This window comes from Desmodus rotundus, chromosome 11 (genome assembly GCF_022682495.2).
Source record: "Desmodus rotundus isolate HL8 chromosome 11, HLdesRot8A.1, whole genome shotgun sequence".
NCBI classification, from domain to species: Eukaryota; Metazoa; Chordata; class Mammalia; order Chiroptera; family Phyllostomidae; genus Desmodus; species Desmodus rotundus.
Window position 1 is genome coordinate 59,054,889 of NC_071397.1, and position 16,731 is coordinate 59,071,619.

The following is a 16,731-nucleotide window of genomic DNA, read 5'->3' on the forward strand; positions in this document are numbered from 1 at the left end:
TATTGTGTTACGACTTATATTTAAGTCTTTTATCCACCTCTTGAAACATCAGAAACAGAAATCAGGGGGGAAATCCCATTTGATATAGCAACAAGAAAAATAAAGTACCTAGGAATAAACCTAACCAAGAAGGTAAAAGACCTGTACTCAGAAAACTACACAACATTGAAGAAAGAAATTAAGAAAGACACAAACAAATGGAAGCATGTACCATGATCATGGATTGGAAGAATTCACATCATCAAAATGGCCATACTACCCAAAGCGATTTATAGATTCAATGCAATCCTTATTAGAGTACCAATGACATATTTCACAGATATAAAACAAACATTTCAGAAATTTATATGGAACCATAAACGACCCTGAATAGCTGCAGCAATTTTGAGAAAGAAGAACAAAGCAGGAGGGATCACAATACCTGATATCAAACTGTATTACAAGGCCACTGTAATCAAAACAGTGGTACTGGCATAAAAACAGGCACATAGACCAATGGAACAGAACAGAGAGCCCAGAAATAAACCCAAGTCTCTACAGTCAATTAACATTTGACAAAGGAGGCAGGAGCATAAAATGGAGCAAAAATAGCCTCTTCAACAAATGGTGTTGGGAGATCTGGACAGCTATGTGCAAAAAAATGAAACTCGATCACCAACTTACACCATATGCAAAACCGGGTATTTTTAATTGATTCAAATTGTACTGAGAGGTAACAGGGATTGGAAATGACTGCAGGGAACACCTAGAGAGCCAGTCACAGGCAGATGAGTGGCCTTTCTTATGAGTCCTATGCTTCATCAGAATCTTTCGCAAACTATTATCATGGTAGGGTGGAAGGGTGGACACGAAAATCACCCAACTTGTATGGTTCCAGGTATTTCACACACCCGACATAACTGGGACACATCAGTTTGGAGACTCCCGTAGGATTCCCACCCCACCATCTGGGCATTGTCATCCCAGGGGCTCCGTTCCTCATGCTGGTCAGGGCCTCGAGGGAAAACCTACCACCCTCACACAAAAGGATTATTGAGGGGGCCATGAGTCAACTGGAAAATATACATGGTACTTTCTCAACTTGTTTCTTTCCATTGCTGCAAAATGGCATGGCTTTTAATTTGGATTTCCACTTAGCAAAAGAAGGGCACCGCTTTGGCAAGCATTTACAAGTGCGCCTTTAAGGCAGGGTGGAGTCTAGTTCATTAGGAACTAATTTTCTAGTAAACACCTTGAAGGGCAGATCCGGTTCATAAAAATCAGACCCAGTTATTTCATACCTATTTTATACCTAGCTGAACTCTTGAGCCCCTTGCAATCATTAGAGACCTGTGAGGAAGACGGAGGGCTCCTGGGGTGGGGGTCCTACCCTATTTGCAGTGGGAGGTCTCCCCTGCCACTTCTTGGGGCCCGTGAGGATGATTGCTCAATAGAAACTAATCCTTCGCTGCATGTCACATGTAACACACACTTGTGTCTTAGTAAGTCAGTGTAGTTGATTCAAAGAGTTCTGTGTAAATAGCAAAAAAAAAAAAAAAAAAAAAATGCCCCTGGCAGATTGCAAAGGGAAAATTCTGTTTCCAGTTTATTCTTTTATTGAGCTCTGTGTAAAGTACATGAAACCCTTCTCTCTCTCTCTCTATCCAACTAATGCTGTTTTCCACTTTCTGAGCTGCCAATGTACCATGAGAAATCCACTCATTGACATGACAGAAAAGGCAGTTGTACAGCAGAAATGGTACGGTCTGTTGCAATAAATTACAGGTTTCCTTTTCATGTTCTCCACAAGAGGCGGCCCTCAAGCAATTAGCTACAGCTGGTTAAAGAAAGAAACCATGCATCTGTGGACAGATCAGACTGAGAACCAATTCTTATTTTCTGGCATATATCACTATAGGAACAGAAAAGAGACCTGACTTTTGTTCCTGAACATAAGCCATTTTTAAAACTTGTACTTCCCCTTCTGAGTCACCAAGACAGCATACCATTTGGGGAAACAAATCTACAGTCACGTTTTTTCCATTAAGGTCACTGGTTATGACAAATAGCTGAGTGCCTTCCTCTTGATTGTTCTCTTAGGCCTAGAAAAATCTCTTCAGAGGACTTTAGCCGAATGCCTACTCTTTATTATACAATCACCACTATGTGCTATTCTCTGATTGGCAGTTTATATTGGTAGGCTAGAGATTGGTAGGCTAGAGTTCTTCTAGAACAATGATGTGATATGTTTTATGTCTGCTATTGCAGAGTGATAATTTTCATGATATAATTTACAGTTTATTTCAGAAAGACTAAATGTTGAAACTCTCAACAACTGTTCTCATTGTACCTGTATGAGGGAATTAGATCATAAATATATATATTATTATTATTCATGTCACTCCATTATATAGAAGATGTAAAAATACTTTAGTGTATGTACCAAATAAATAGCTTGTCCTCCAAGAGACAACCTAAGAAAATACTGGTTATTATCAGTGCAAGAAAGGCATTGATATAAGTCTATGAGATGCATGCCCCTCCTAATGATCTATGTAATCATTGCCATGTGAGACTCTAGTCACATTTTTTCTGCGAATAAAGTTAGCCCTAGGAAGCTTGGGACTTCTTCCCAGACCTCTGACTTTAAGATACTGCAACTTTTAAATTATTTCACTATTTGAAAATACCTGTGTTCTTACCAATGCTGATTGGAGAAAGTTACTTTATAAATGAAAGAAAGTAAACATCAAGAAATTAAGATATATCACAAGATTAAAATTGTCCACGTTTATCTCCTGGAACTTTGGGGGCCCCTATAAAGTTATTGACAATTTATTTAGATGCATTCAAAAACTTATGAAAGTAAGATTTTTCCTTGGTGTTTGTTTCTTTGTTTAACACAGAAAAGAGAAATAATAATGAAAATCAGATGTAATTACTGGTTCCTGCCCCCCCCCCCTTCAAATTGGTTCTGTTTATTTCACAGAAAAGCAGCAAGACTACTGACATTTAAAAGGCGGGGAAAGAGGAAAAGAAATAACTTGACAGTCCGGCTGAAGATCACAGGGCATTTGTTGAGATGGCTCCAAACATTTGCCTGAAGATTTATTTTGAAAGCTGTGCTTAAAAGTAAAAAAGCTTTTGCTAGTTTCCCTCCCTTGTGTCGCAACCAACCTACTGTGCCAGCAGAACAACAACAAAACGATGCCCATGTTTTTGTTTCATTAGGTTTAAGAGGGACGTGTGGGGAGTGAATACCTTTTAAACAGCAAATTGACTTTACATGCTCTTCAGGAGGAAAAGAACCAGAGTGTGTGCCCAGACAACAAATTTCTCTCATCTCAAAACCTGTAATTTACTTGAAAATATGCGGTTTCCTTGTGCTGGACTTCCAGACCTCTTGTGTAATGAGCAACCTGCGTGTGAAGCAGGTTGGGGGATGGGAACCAGAAGATCTGAATGAAAACATTTGCAAAATTGTGAGAGTAGGCAATATTTTTGAACCTTTAAAAACTAGTTCTTTTTCTTCTCCTCCAGAGAGGCAAAATTTTGCTCTTAAAGAAGGAGCAGGCTAGAGAGACCCCCAAGTGCCAAAAAATTATATTCAACTGGTATCTGCTTAGTAAAAATCATCTTACAATAAAAGCAATATCACTGTGGAGTAAAAACTTTTTTTAGAGAAAGTAAAACATCATAAAGACCTACTGGAAATCATGGCTATTGAACTTTGAAAGGAAATAGCCACTTTTTTTTTATATCTGGAGATATTTCAAACTGGGGAGGGCAAAGCACTAAAATTTGTAGTGATGCCTGCAAAACAGCATTTGTGGGGTAAGAGATCTATCCTTCCCTTTACTTTGGAGTCTAAAAATAATAAATATTCTCTACTGGCCTCTTTTAAAGCACCTTTTAGCCCAGGAAAGGTGACAAAATGCAAAACCGTTGAGTAACTATTGCCTGGCAGTCACACTAATGACAAAGAAAGTGAATTGCCCAAACACGTATCTTTCATTTATACCTGGACAAAAAGAACAGAGCTTCTTGGTAATATTAGTTTAACTATTTCAAAGGTATTTTAATAGTGCTTGAAATGACATCATAAAATACAGAACAAAAGATCACCAAGCCCCCCAATTCAGAACTTCAAACTACCCTTCAATAGATGAGGTAAAGGGGTGGTTTTGATAAGATGATTATTTCCTTTTAACAAATCTCTAAGGTGGACACGGAGTTGCAAGTGAGGACTGAAAATTCATACCTTACCAAAGTCCCACTACAAGTCTTTCACGCATACGCATTAAATTTGTGTATGAGACAAAATGTTTTATTGGTTTACTATTGCCAGCCACTCTTCTGGGCCACAGTAGTAAACAAGGCAGATACATATACCTGCTTTCCTGAAGTTTATAATCTAGCTGGGCAGACAGATTATAATCTAGCTGGGTAGAAAAATTTTCCTTCTACTTTTCTAAATTCTTTGGCTGGTCTAATCAAATTAAAATAAGACAGATTAACAGGATTCAGACAAAATTTACTATGTACAAAAGGGGTCCCCTGTAAGTGTATGAGAGCCAAGGACAAGTCAGACAGCCGAGGCTTCTACGCTATACTGGGCTACGGGATGGGATGGGGGCCCAGGGCTTCAAAGGGGAGGAGGGTAACTCGCAGGATGATGAGAAGAGCAGATGTGTGGTAATTAGATGTTGTCCTGCCACACAGGTAGGTCATTCACATGAAAGTTATTTCTGGTAACAACTCTCTGGGCCAGTCCCCCTATCTAAATTCTTTTAGGAGTTAGGGGAGAGGTAAAGAGTTTTTCTTCAACCTGCTGGGTCTTGATTGTCTTTAGCTCAAAATGACCCACATGCTAAAGTGGCATATTTTGACATCACGTGTTCAGCTCCCCCTCCAAGATAAATAATAAACATAAGTAAATCATATAGAATGTTAGTGAATAATGAGTGTTATGAAAAAGGAAAGCATAGAACAAAATAAGGCAGATCACAAATATGTACATTTAAATAGACCGATCAGGGAAAACGTCATTGAAAAAGTGACATTTGAGCTCAGAGCTGAAGGAGGTGTGGGAGTTAGACATGTAGACAATCCAGTTTCTCAACCTCAGTACTATTGACATTATGGGCTAGATAGTTCTCTGTGGTATGAGCGGTCCCGTGCCTTGAAGAATGTTTAGCAGCCTCCCTGCCCTCTATCCACTAGATGCCAGTGGCCCACACCCCAACCCAGTTGTAACAACAAAAATGTCTCCAACATTGTCAAAAGGTCAAAAGTCCCCTGGAGGGTAAAAAAAAAAAATCACAGCTGAGAGTCCCTGGTCTGGCAGGAGCTCCCCTAGCAGGGTTAGGAAACAAAAGGAAGTCCAGCTATGGCTAGAGTGCAGTGGTGGAGGGAGGGTGGGGAGGGGAGGTGGGACTGAGGTCAGAGAGGTGATGGGAATGATCTTTTAGGGCTTCACAGGCTGGTTTACATCCTTTCTCTTTTACTCTGAATATAATGGGAAGCTATTGGGCATTTTTAAAAGGATCACTCTGACTACTGTGTGGAGAATACACTAGGTGAGTGCGTGGGCGAGGTCAGAAGCAGGGAGATCAATTAAGAGGCTATTATCATCCAAGCAAGGGGCGATGGTGGGACCTACCAAGATGTGAAGAAGGGGTCAGATGCAGGATATATTTTTAGTGTAATGAATGAGATTTCTTATCACACGGAAAAGGAGCTTGAGAAAGACAAGAGTTAAAGGTCCTGACGCAACTGGAAGGATGAAGGTGTCATCAACTGCGAAGAGAATTCCAGTAGAAAGAGCAGGATTGGCAGGAAATGCATTTTAAATCATTCCTTGGCAAGTAAGAGACAGGAGACAATTTATTTGTGCACATTTCATGATTTAAATCAAATCAGGAGCAAAATACTCACATGTGAATGTAATATGGGGTAGGAAAAGAGAAAACTCTTTATTTTAATCCAGAGTCTGTTTAAATGCTTCTCTTTGGTGCTATTGCATTTTTCATAATGAGTATTTTCCTACATGAGAATCTCAGTATAGACATGAGCATAAAGTAGCATTTCTTGGATTGAGAATATTCGAGGGATATCTGAATAATGCTACAAGCTATCTTTTTTTTTTAACTACAAGGAATCTATAATTGTTCTAAACTAAAGAGTTACTACTCTAAAACAAGTGTTATTACCAGTAGAAACACTGAGTACTAGAACTGTGTTCCTTCAGGATTTTGTTCTAACTTCGTCATAACAATGACCGTGTTGAATCACTATCTGTCTGTTGTCTCATGTGTCACCCCCACAAGACCTTGAGCTGTTCAAGGTCATGAGCCAGAGTGTATCTACCTTTGTATTCCCAATGTCTCCCACATAACAGACCCTCAATAAAGACCAACTGTATGAGGAAGTGAATGAAAGACTGATTACAAAGAAGCCAAACTTGGTGGACCACATTTACAGCATAGCATTAGACATGCAAACCAGTCTTGTGATGGCAGGAACCATGTCTCAGCTCCTGCTCGTTTCCTCCTATTTTCCTTTCCTCTCCCGCTCCCCCTGCCCGGTGCGATGGAATAAGGCAGACTTTGAAATCAGTCAGAACCGAGTTGGAATCCCAGCTCTTCCAGTGAAGGTAGTAAAGGTAGTGAATCTAGGAAAACTGCCTTGTGACGAGTCACATTACTTGGTAGGCAGTCTACTTCTGCTTAGACCTTCCCAGCAAAGCAACCGCTGTGTGTCCAAAACTTTATGGTCAGAAAATCTAAAAATCCAAAAGCAGTTCTTTTCATTTCCACACGCTTGTGTATTGTTTTGGCTTCAGTGACATAATTGGGGGTGGGGGGGGTGGACTTCTAAATGATATGTTGTTGCCTTAAGACACAAAGAAGAGGACAGGCCCATCCTTGCTGCCATGGAGGCTTTCTGGCCAGGGGGAAAGCAAATTTTAAACAAATAATTACATAGATAGTTATTTATCTGTGGCTGTATTAAGTGTTTAGGAAGGAAAAGAAGGACACACACAAGTGGAATCCAGCCAAGCTGGGGTGGGCCATGGGGGCGGAGGCAGGAGGCTTTTCCATGGAACTCACATTAAGCTGAAAACTGAGTCATGAGTTGGACTTAGCTGTGGTGTGCAGACATGGGAAAGGAATACATTGAAGAACAAGGGAGTTGGAGAGAAAGAACTGAGAAAGAAGAGTGCTCCAATATTAAGGGTCTTAAGGATACAGCAAGGACCTGGGCTTCTGCATTTCTCCATCAATTAGATGAATATAATCCCCATAGTAGGCACCAAGTTTATGTTTGATGGATGAATGAACCCTTAGGACCCCTCATTCCAATAGTTACACTTCGGCATACTTCATACACATACTCTTACTTAGACTCTAAAATGCTGAAGTTAGGCCCTAAGTTCCCAATGAACTCAAGCTTCTTGAGTTTGTCAGTATTCAAATGGCCACTTTGTCTCTCATCTAAGCTTCTCTGAAGCACTCTTCAAACCACAAGGCACTTGACAGTGTCTGTGTTGCAAATGAGACTCCATCTTTTACTGGCCAGTTGGCCTTAGCTGATGGATCTTCTCTAGTGTATGTTGTATCTATGTGACTGATGAAATCACCAGTTCATTGCGCAGTATGGCCACTGCTGTCCTTATGAAATTACAGTTGGTATCTGCTTTTGTGTCACTTTTAATGAAGCCTACATATTCCTGGTCTCTTTCAGGGCCTCATATTTTTCTCTTTGCTCAGAGGACTCTAAATAAAAGAGATTCTTCCTTTTAAAGTATCATTAGAGATAAATGGACTCAACCAAATGAGGAAAATGAAACCTGAAGACCACCCCCCATTGCCTTCCCAAGAACCCCTCTGGCTTATGTGTTTATGTTAATGCTATCATAAAATGTGATCTTTATTGTAACTTGGGGTTTTAGCTCAGGGGCAAGTTTCCTTCCCCCCAACTACATTTGCAAACTGGTACTTTTTGAAAACATTCAAACATTGAAATGAGTGAGATAAGACCAGTAGTCTGCATCCTAATCCATTCTTCTATTGTAGTCACTTGGGTACTGTTAAGAAAACAAAACAAAACAAAAAAGTCTGGCAAAGAATTTACCCAACACATCATAAGTTTCTCTCATCACTATGTAATTTTTTAAATGAAATTGTCAAGATATTTAGAGGCTTATGAATTGCTTGAATTCTTACAAGTTTCACACATTCTATTCATGTCATCAGAAAGACTTCAAACACCCCCACTACTCTGAATAACCAACTCCTTGTGCACGTACACAAACTATCAGCTTTTCTACATTTCTCTCTAAAATTTAAAAATCTAATTTAATCAACCCAGACTCCAGGGAGGGAAATCAGCTTTTCATATCATAGAGCAAATGAAAATTAAGTAGAAAACCTGGAAAATGCAGCCACAGCCTACTGTTGAGTCAATCTGTATTAACTGAGCAGGAACAACGGGCCTGCCTTTATAGAGGAATACAGACATATTTATATTACTTGGGAGCTTCTGACCTCACTGGAGAGATACGACATACAAAAATGCTATGTAGCATTATGACACTTAATTCTCTCTGCTGAGGATACCAGGTTAGAAGAGGCAGGTATTTCTCTGGGTCCTGAACATCTCAACGTACAAGGTGCACTAAGACTGCTATCTCCGACGCCAGCTTCCCAGCTAGCCCTATGGAGCTACAGCTCTCAGCTTTGGAGAGCGCTGACTTGCTTGTGTTGCTTGTCTCAGCAACTCCGGCCATGAGGCGCTGCTGACAACGAGCAGGTCCTCTTCCTCCTCCTCCTTCTCTTCCTCAAGTAATCTTAACAGAACACCAACAGGAGCAGTAACAGAGGCTGTCCAGATCCAAAGGGGCTGAAGGAGCAAATGGAAAGGCCCAGCTCAGTCATCTAAAGTGTTTCGTGCCAGTGATTACGCTCAGGAAGTGGAAGCACATGTAGGCGTCCGAGATATTTCTAAACCCTCTGGGGAAACAGCAGGGTGTTACGGCCTGACCCTGAAATCCAAAAGAACCCTCGCTGCTTTCAAATTCTATGTTTCTCAGGCTGTATCTCAGCAATCCCAGGAATCAACAGAGAACATCAATTCATTGATAAATGCACTTGACTCATGTACTTCACAGGCATCATCTATGTGTGGGCTGTCCTCCTGTGAATCATGGTCACCTGATATTTTTGGAAAAATAATTTGGTTTGTAAGGAAAAACAAAAAGGTTTTTTTAATATGTCATTTTATTTCTCTTCTGCATTAATTCTTTCAAGAGATGTATTAATAATAATCCCATTTACTAAAAATAATTATGCTTTTTAGATCTAAAGGGAATACTGTGGCTCTATTCCTCCTAGTTTTCCCTCCTGTCAAAAAGATCCCTTCAAGTTCTGAGTTTATTTTGTAGGTATTTGGAGATGTGGTTTACTTTGAAACAATGAGGCAGACAGAATCCCCCGAGGGCAACTCATTGAGAACAGGGAGGTCCTAGTGGCACAATAAACTGGCAGCATATCAATAGAAACAGAAGAGAAGAGGAAAGAAAACAATAATTAAAACATTCTGTCAAAAAATAGAACAGTAATTAAAAGAGGCAAACTATTGTTTTGCCCCACTAATAACATTTGAATTTTCAATAGATTGCTGAAGACCATAAAAAGACTTTGCCTTTTACAATGTTCTGGTGGTCCTTGCTAGGTTGATAACACTGTGATTGCCTCATACTGAGTGGCAGGTATTTTCACCAAGACAGGGCGGGGCAAAGAGTAATATGTTGCCCTGTTTATTATATAATGTGAATAAAACCCTTTCTGTGATCATGCTGGTGTGGCCCATCATTAACCAGGGCGCATGTGTTTACATGTGCACGTAAGATGATGCACAATGATGAGGACAACTCTGAGCACCATGTGACAGGGACTTTGCTAAGCATTTAACATGTATTACCTGATTTAATTCTCACAACCAGTTCAATATTTAGGTAACTGCATTATTCCCCTATTTTATATTTGAGGAAACTGAGACTTGGGAAATTAAAAAAAAAAATTTTGCCCACAATCACACAGCTACTAATGGGAGGAACCAGGATTTGAGTTCATTCAGACTCCAGAGCCCGTTCTCTGAACCAGTATGTTCAACTAGAGCCTCCCAAACTCACAGCAAGGCCAGCAAAAGAGGCAGCTGAGGGTCTGCTCTTCATTAATCACTGCTAGACCCATGTAAATGATTGTGAGTATTCACTTTATGGGTACTCTGATTTCAAAGCTGTTAAAAATCTGAGGGGGTGGGGGGAGTGTGCCTTACAGCTCTTCCAAGGAGTTTTGGTACAAAGAGAGAGAGAAAGGAGGTCTAGTTGGCAGGAAAAGTGTATCCCAGAGAAACTTTAAAATTGTAAGAAGTCCAGTATGTGTGGATGCTGATGTAATGATTCAATGGAAGGGAAATATTGAATGATGTAGGAGAAAAAGTGGAGACTATCTGAAGTGATATCCTTTGAGTGGGTAAGAGGAAATGGAAATCAGAGCAAACATGGGGGGATTGGAAGTGAGGGGGAGTACAGTGAATCTGGTAACAACAACAGGCAGGGGCCAGTCTACCGTGCAGACGTTGGGTATGTGGGTGGGATAGTGACGGGAGTCTGCAGAAATTCTGTTATGATTGAGAACTTTCAAAACAACCAAAAATGGAAAACAATCAGAAAATCTCCAGGAGTAGAGAATGTTTTTAAAAAACTTAGAAATTCATACCAAAGTATTTTCAGGTGAGATGCCATGATATGTGGTATTGCTTTAAAATACTCCAGAAAAAATATTTTAAAGTTCATCTCAGAGTTAATGAAATATGGTAATAGTAACACCAACTGACATTTATTGAGTACTGAACATGAGCCACTGTACTAAATGCTTTACAACTGAGCACGAGTCCTGGCTCTCCTGATTCTGTTTCCATTTCATTCCCACTCTCTCAGGAGGTTGAAAAGGACTCGTCTTGGCATTTCCCACCCTGTTATGTAAACACTTCACTCCTAGACCCACAAGCCCTTGGCTGTACATTGGAAACCACCAGTGAGCGAGGAGTGAGGCCCTGAAGAATGTCTCCCTGCCTGTAGCTGTCCTGCCATCACAGGCTGACAACACTGCTTAGGCTAAAAACATCCAAGTCTTTCTAGCTCGGGCAACTGCTTGACTTTCAATCCTCCTATTTCCATGTTTTGCTTTACTTTCTCTGGCATATGGACATGGGGAACAGAGGCCCATTCTAGGGCAACTGTATTGATAAATCCATACCTGCATATAGGCAGCATGACAATGTTATTAAAATAGTAAAAAAGGTAGTAATTAAAGTTTTTTCCTGGTGGTTTCTTTTCTTTTTTTTTTTAATTGTTATTCTATTATGGTTGTCCTGATCTCTGGTACTTTCTTTTATCTCTCTGTCCGTGAGTCCCCTCATTTAATCACCTAGGTTGGTGACTACATGTGTCTCTGTGTCCAAATTTCCCCTTTTCATAAGGACACCAGTCATATTGGATTAGAGCTTACCCTATTGAACTCAGTTTAACTTGATTATCTCTGTAAAGACCTTATCTCCAAATAAGGTCACATTCTGAGGTACTGAGGTTTAGGACTTCAACATATAAACTGTTTGGGGATGGAGGAGCATAATTCAACCCATAAGCTGGAATATGAGAAGGGACTCAGTGGATGTACCACACAATAGCATCCAGCTTCCCTGATAAGCCCTCCATCAGCAGAGCCCTGGAGCCACAAGGGGGCTGGTTCAGTCTCCACAGACAACTCAGTTCCTCTTGCCCACTCTCTGGGCCACGGTAGCTGTCACTCCCATCACTGTCCAGTGAGCAGTGGGACAACTGCAGTGGACACCCAGCAGGAATCAAGCCTGTCTGTGCTGTAACACTTGGAGCTCTTGCAGAGAATCCACCACTGACTCAGCTGCACATCAGGTCATTAGGGTCCTGGCTATGTGGCAGCATGGTGGCAGCATGGTGGCCGTATACATAGGAAGTCCTTCTATCACTTCTCTGGTGGAACTACAGAACAGTAGCCCGCAATGCATCAGTCCTGAGGTGTCTAAAATCCACTCCTGGAATATGTAGTATGCCAGACAGAGGTATTTTTATCACATATATCCTCACCTATAAAGGTTTTCTATTCATGGTTTCGTGCCTAGCTTTAATAGTTAGGGGTTAAAAAAAAAGTCCGAGAGTCTGCCTTCTAATTCCTAACTTGATTCCAAATTTTCAAGGCACCTATTAAATGAACATATGAAAACACTACCAAACACAAGGATGGAATTAACAAAAATACAGGTTTGCTTTCTAATTTTACAGGGGGAAATCTCATTAACCATCACACATCATATAAAATAATAAGTTCCCCATAATAACATACACTAATATATAATAATAAGTATTATTCAGTTTTATGGTTTTCTCCATGATTTCTAAAGTCATGGTTGGCAAACTCAAAAGGAAGTGTGAGTGTAATTTGCTTCCCCTCTTCCAATAATACTATTAGACACACTTTGAACACTAATTTAGTGAGCTTTACAAATTAAACCACATTTCGCCCCTAATTCAAACCAAATTAATGCAAGTCTTAAAGGGCAGGAAGTGAGTGGGAAAAGAAAGTATTTGACATCAGCTGAATTTGAGAATCACTTCATTACTGCAGTGATGACTCCGATGTATCGATTTCTACCTGGGAGTGAGATTCAGGAGCTTTGGCAACTGTTATCAGAGGCATGAGGTCAAAGAGACTCACTGAAAACACTGAGCACCCTTAAATAGCATAGCCAAATAGAAGAGAAAATATCATCATTGCTTTGAGCTAAAACAACTATGTCACCATCCCTCCATATGGACAAAACAGTGTGAAAGAGGACCTAAAGAAGTAAAATTTAAATTATTGTGGAACTGTGGTGGTTTCCAAATTAAGATGTACTAAAAAAATTAGAAATCTAGGAGTTGGCAGATAAAGCCAAAGAGGTGATATGATTAAAGACTCTAAAACAATGAACAGTAAATATGATCATTCTGGAAAATGGAATTTGTGTCCTTCCTCCCCACCAAAGAAATACTGGCCATGTCCCAAAGGAATGCTATTCACAGTTACTAATATTGTGTTGGTCGCAAGACATACTCTGGAAATATCTCTTGGTTCCCTAAACATAGTCTTTCATTATTCTTCTCTATTCCTTTGTATAATTCAAGATGGTGGTTCAGTATAGTCCTCCTATCCTATGCTTCCCTACTCAGCCAGGCTGGTTCACTGTTTTGAAACATTACCCATCTACCTTCTCACTTGCCAGTTTTCTTCAGCTACCCTGGCACCCTATAGCCTTAGGGTGCTTCCTGTAAGGATTGCAACCTTCCCTTCAATCACACAACAGTTTAGTTTTCTCAAAATATCTTTCTTTTTTTTTTCTTTGTACCGTTGCCTTGTGCAAAGCTTTAATTCCCCCTACTCATTTCAGCTTTCTTCTACCCTTCTTGACAGACTTCTTGAAAGAATAATTTATATAAGTTATACCCAACAACCCCCTTTCTAAAGCCTTCTTTGAGGCCCCAATCCTCTGCCAACTGCTTTACTTCTTTAATACTCCCGTGCAATGTTATATATCAAGGTCCTTAGTGACTGAATCACCAGCTCTAATACCAACGTTCAGATCTTCCCCTTTCTTCTTGAAAGTCTATATGCAGTGGCTTCCAGGATAAGCTTCTTACCTCAGCTTTCAATTACCTATTTGATAGTTCCCTCATGTTCTATCCTCATTCCTCTTTCCAGTCTCTGTATGTTCATACATTCCTACATGAAATTAGCATTCAAATCCCAGGTGGGGACTGGAAATGGGGGGAGAACATCCCTTTGTAAATTATATGATTGTCTAATCACTATGCTATACACATGAAACCAATACAAAATAATATTGAATTTAAACTGTAATTGAAAAATAAAATTAAAAAAAAATTTATATTCAAATCTATATGTCCTACTCCTGCCCTTTTCCCTAAATTTAGAATGGTATATTTTTAAATTCCTTCACAGCGTATCATATTACCATAGGGCAATTGTCTATTTATAGTCCATGATGCTCAGTAGATTCTAATGCCCCGAAGACAGGAATCCTGTCTTCCTTCCTTCTAGGTTGTTTTTTTCCTTTTACCATTCAACAGGTCTTCAGAGTAAGCCAGCCTGTTCAGGTACATCTACAGAGAAGGGAACATCTGGCCAAATACTGGAAAGAGTTAATGAAATAAAGTTTATGAATATCTGGGGAAAAGTCAGTGTAAAAGACTGAGTTAGTGGTGTGTCTCGTGTGTTCACAAGGAAACCAGCGAGCCTGGAGTGGAATTTCGGGTGAGAGATAAAATCAGAGACATTAACGGGGAGAGGTTTTATAAGGCTGTGCCAGAGCTTTGGATATTTCTCTGAGTGAAAGTGGGATTTCTGGGGTGTTTGAGGCATAGAAGTATCATGACCCTACTTATGTTTCTTAAAATAAATATTTTATTTATTTATTTTGAGAGAGAGGAGAAGAGAGGGAGAGAAACATCAATGTGTGGTTGCCTCTCATGAGCCGCCTACTAGGGACCTGGCCTACAACCCAGGCATGTGCCCTGACTGGGAATTGAACCGGCAACCCTTTGGTTCTTAGGCCTGTGCTCAATCCACTGAGCTATACCAGCTAGGGAATGTTTTTTAAAAAAATAATCATTCTTATGCTACACTGAGTATAGACTATATCAAGGCAAGAATGGCATCAAGGAAATTAGTTAAGAAGCCATTGCAATTGTCTAAGCAAGATATGGTGGTGACTCTGACTGAGATCATAGTAATTTTGGTGACATTAAATGGATAGAATCTGATGTTTTGAAAATTAAGTTAATTGGATTTTTCTTTTTAAAAAGATTTTATTTTTATTTACTTTTAGAGAGGGGGAAGAGAGGGAGAAAGAGAGGGACAGAAACATCAATGTGCGAGAGAAACAGCAATCGGTTGCCTCTTGCCTGCCCCCAACTGGCTAAAACCCAGGCATGTGCCCTGACCAGGAATCGAACCAGCAACCTTTTGATTGGCAGGCTGGAGCTCAATCCACTGAGCAAAACCAACCAGGGCGTAAATTTTTCTGACAGATAGAAAGGAGTCAAGGATGAGACAAAGGTGTTTGGACTAGGAACTATAATGATGGAATTTCCATTAACTGAGATAGTTTTGAGGCAGGAAATATGATAATCAGCTTTGTTATTAAGTGGGCCACTATGGAGGCTGAATGGGTATTGTTTCAAGGAAGCAAATATGGGGGTCAGATAGTGACAAATTATCCAGTTATTGTAATAGTCCAGGAGAAAGATAGTTTAGAAGGTGCACCAGAGCAAGGATAGACAGGATGTAGATGATAGAATAGATTCAAGAAATGTTTGTGAGAGGAAACTAATGCATTTTCAACATTTGTAGATAACTCTAGTGGAAAGAAGTAATTTTGAAAGATGTAAGCTTGAAGATTTAATTTTGAAAAAAATAAAAACAACTGTCTACCTCAATAGGATTTGTAAATTCTGTCTGAGAGTTCAGTGATAAACATCTTTTTCTGTAATAATAGATAAATATAACACTGGTTTAGAACTACATAATATGCAAGATAGAGATATTTTTATGTCTCTACACATATTTTCTGAAAAATTATCCCCCAGAGAAGATGATAAGAGGCAAACTTTAACACAATGACAGCATTCATCACTACTGAGTATTCACTGAGAATCCACAGCATATTGAAATAGTGAATTGTAAACTCAAGGGAATATAATAAAATGCATTTTACCTCTAATTTTTAAAATAAACTTCATTCAAGTATAATATCCATTTGTTTACTTATAGTCACAAATCTTAAGTATACATCTCAATGAATTTTGATAAAATGAACATATCCATGTAACCAGATCAAGAAATAAAATGTGACCAGCTCCCCTCCCCCTGAAATTCCCTCTTGCTCTCTTCCAGTCATTACACCTTCCCCCCAACCTCCCCCCTCCCCAGGTGGTCATTTTCCTGACTTCCATCCCCATGGAAGAACTTTTATTTTTGAAAATTATGTACAAACAAAATACAAGTAGTACTCTTTGAATCTGGCTTCATTCACTCAACATGATGTTGTGAGTTTCTGTCATGTACTGCACGTGCTCCTCTTGTCTTCATTGTTGCACATATTTCAATGATTGGAATATGCCCCAACTCACTAACCCATTTTACTGCCGATAGACGTTAGAGTCATCTCTAGCTTTTCGCTATTATGGGTAACACAGCTATGCCATCCTTATTGTGTTCTTATATGAGTATATCTATACAACTGTAAATCTATCTATCATCTATCTATCTATCATCTATCTAAATCTGTTTGGTAGATATACTAAGAGCAGAAATTCTGGATTATAGGTTACATGTCCATTCAACTTTAATAGATACTGTCAAACAATTTCAAATGTGCCCTTTTTTTCTATTTCAGTGTTTAGAAAGTGCTCTGTTCAAAAACTGATTTTGACCTTTTTACAAAATAATTGGATCATACACCAAAAATTTTGTCATTGCAAGTTGTGTATCAGAGTAAATTATAAAAGATTCTGACTATGAATTTTAGAAAAAAATCAAAAATTAAAATTTTTTAAATTATTTTAGAAATTTAGTTCATCCAGGACACAGT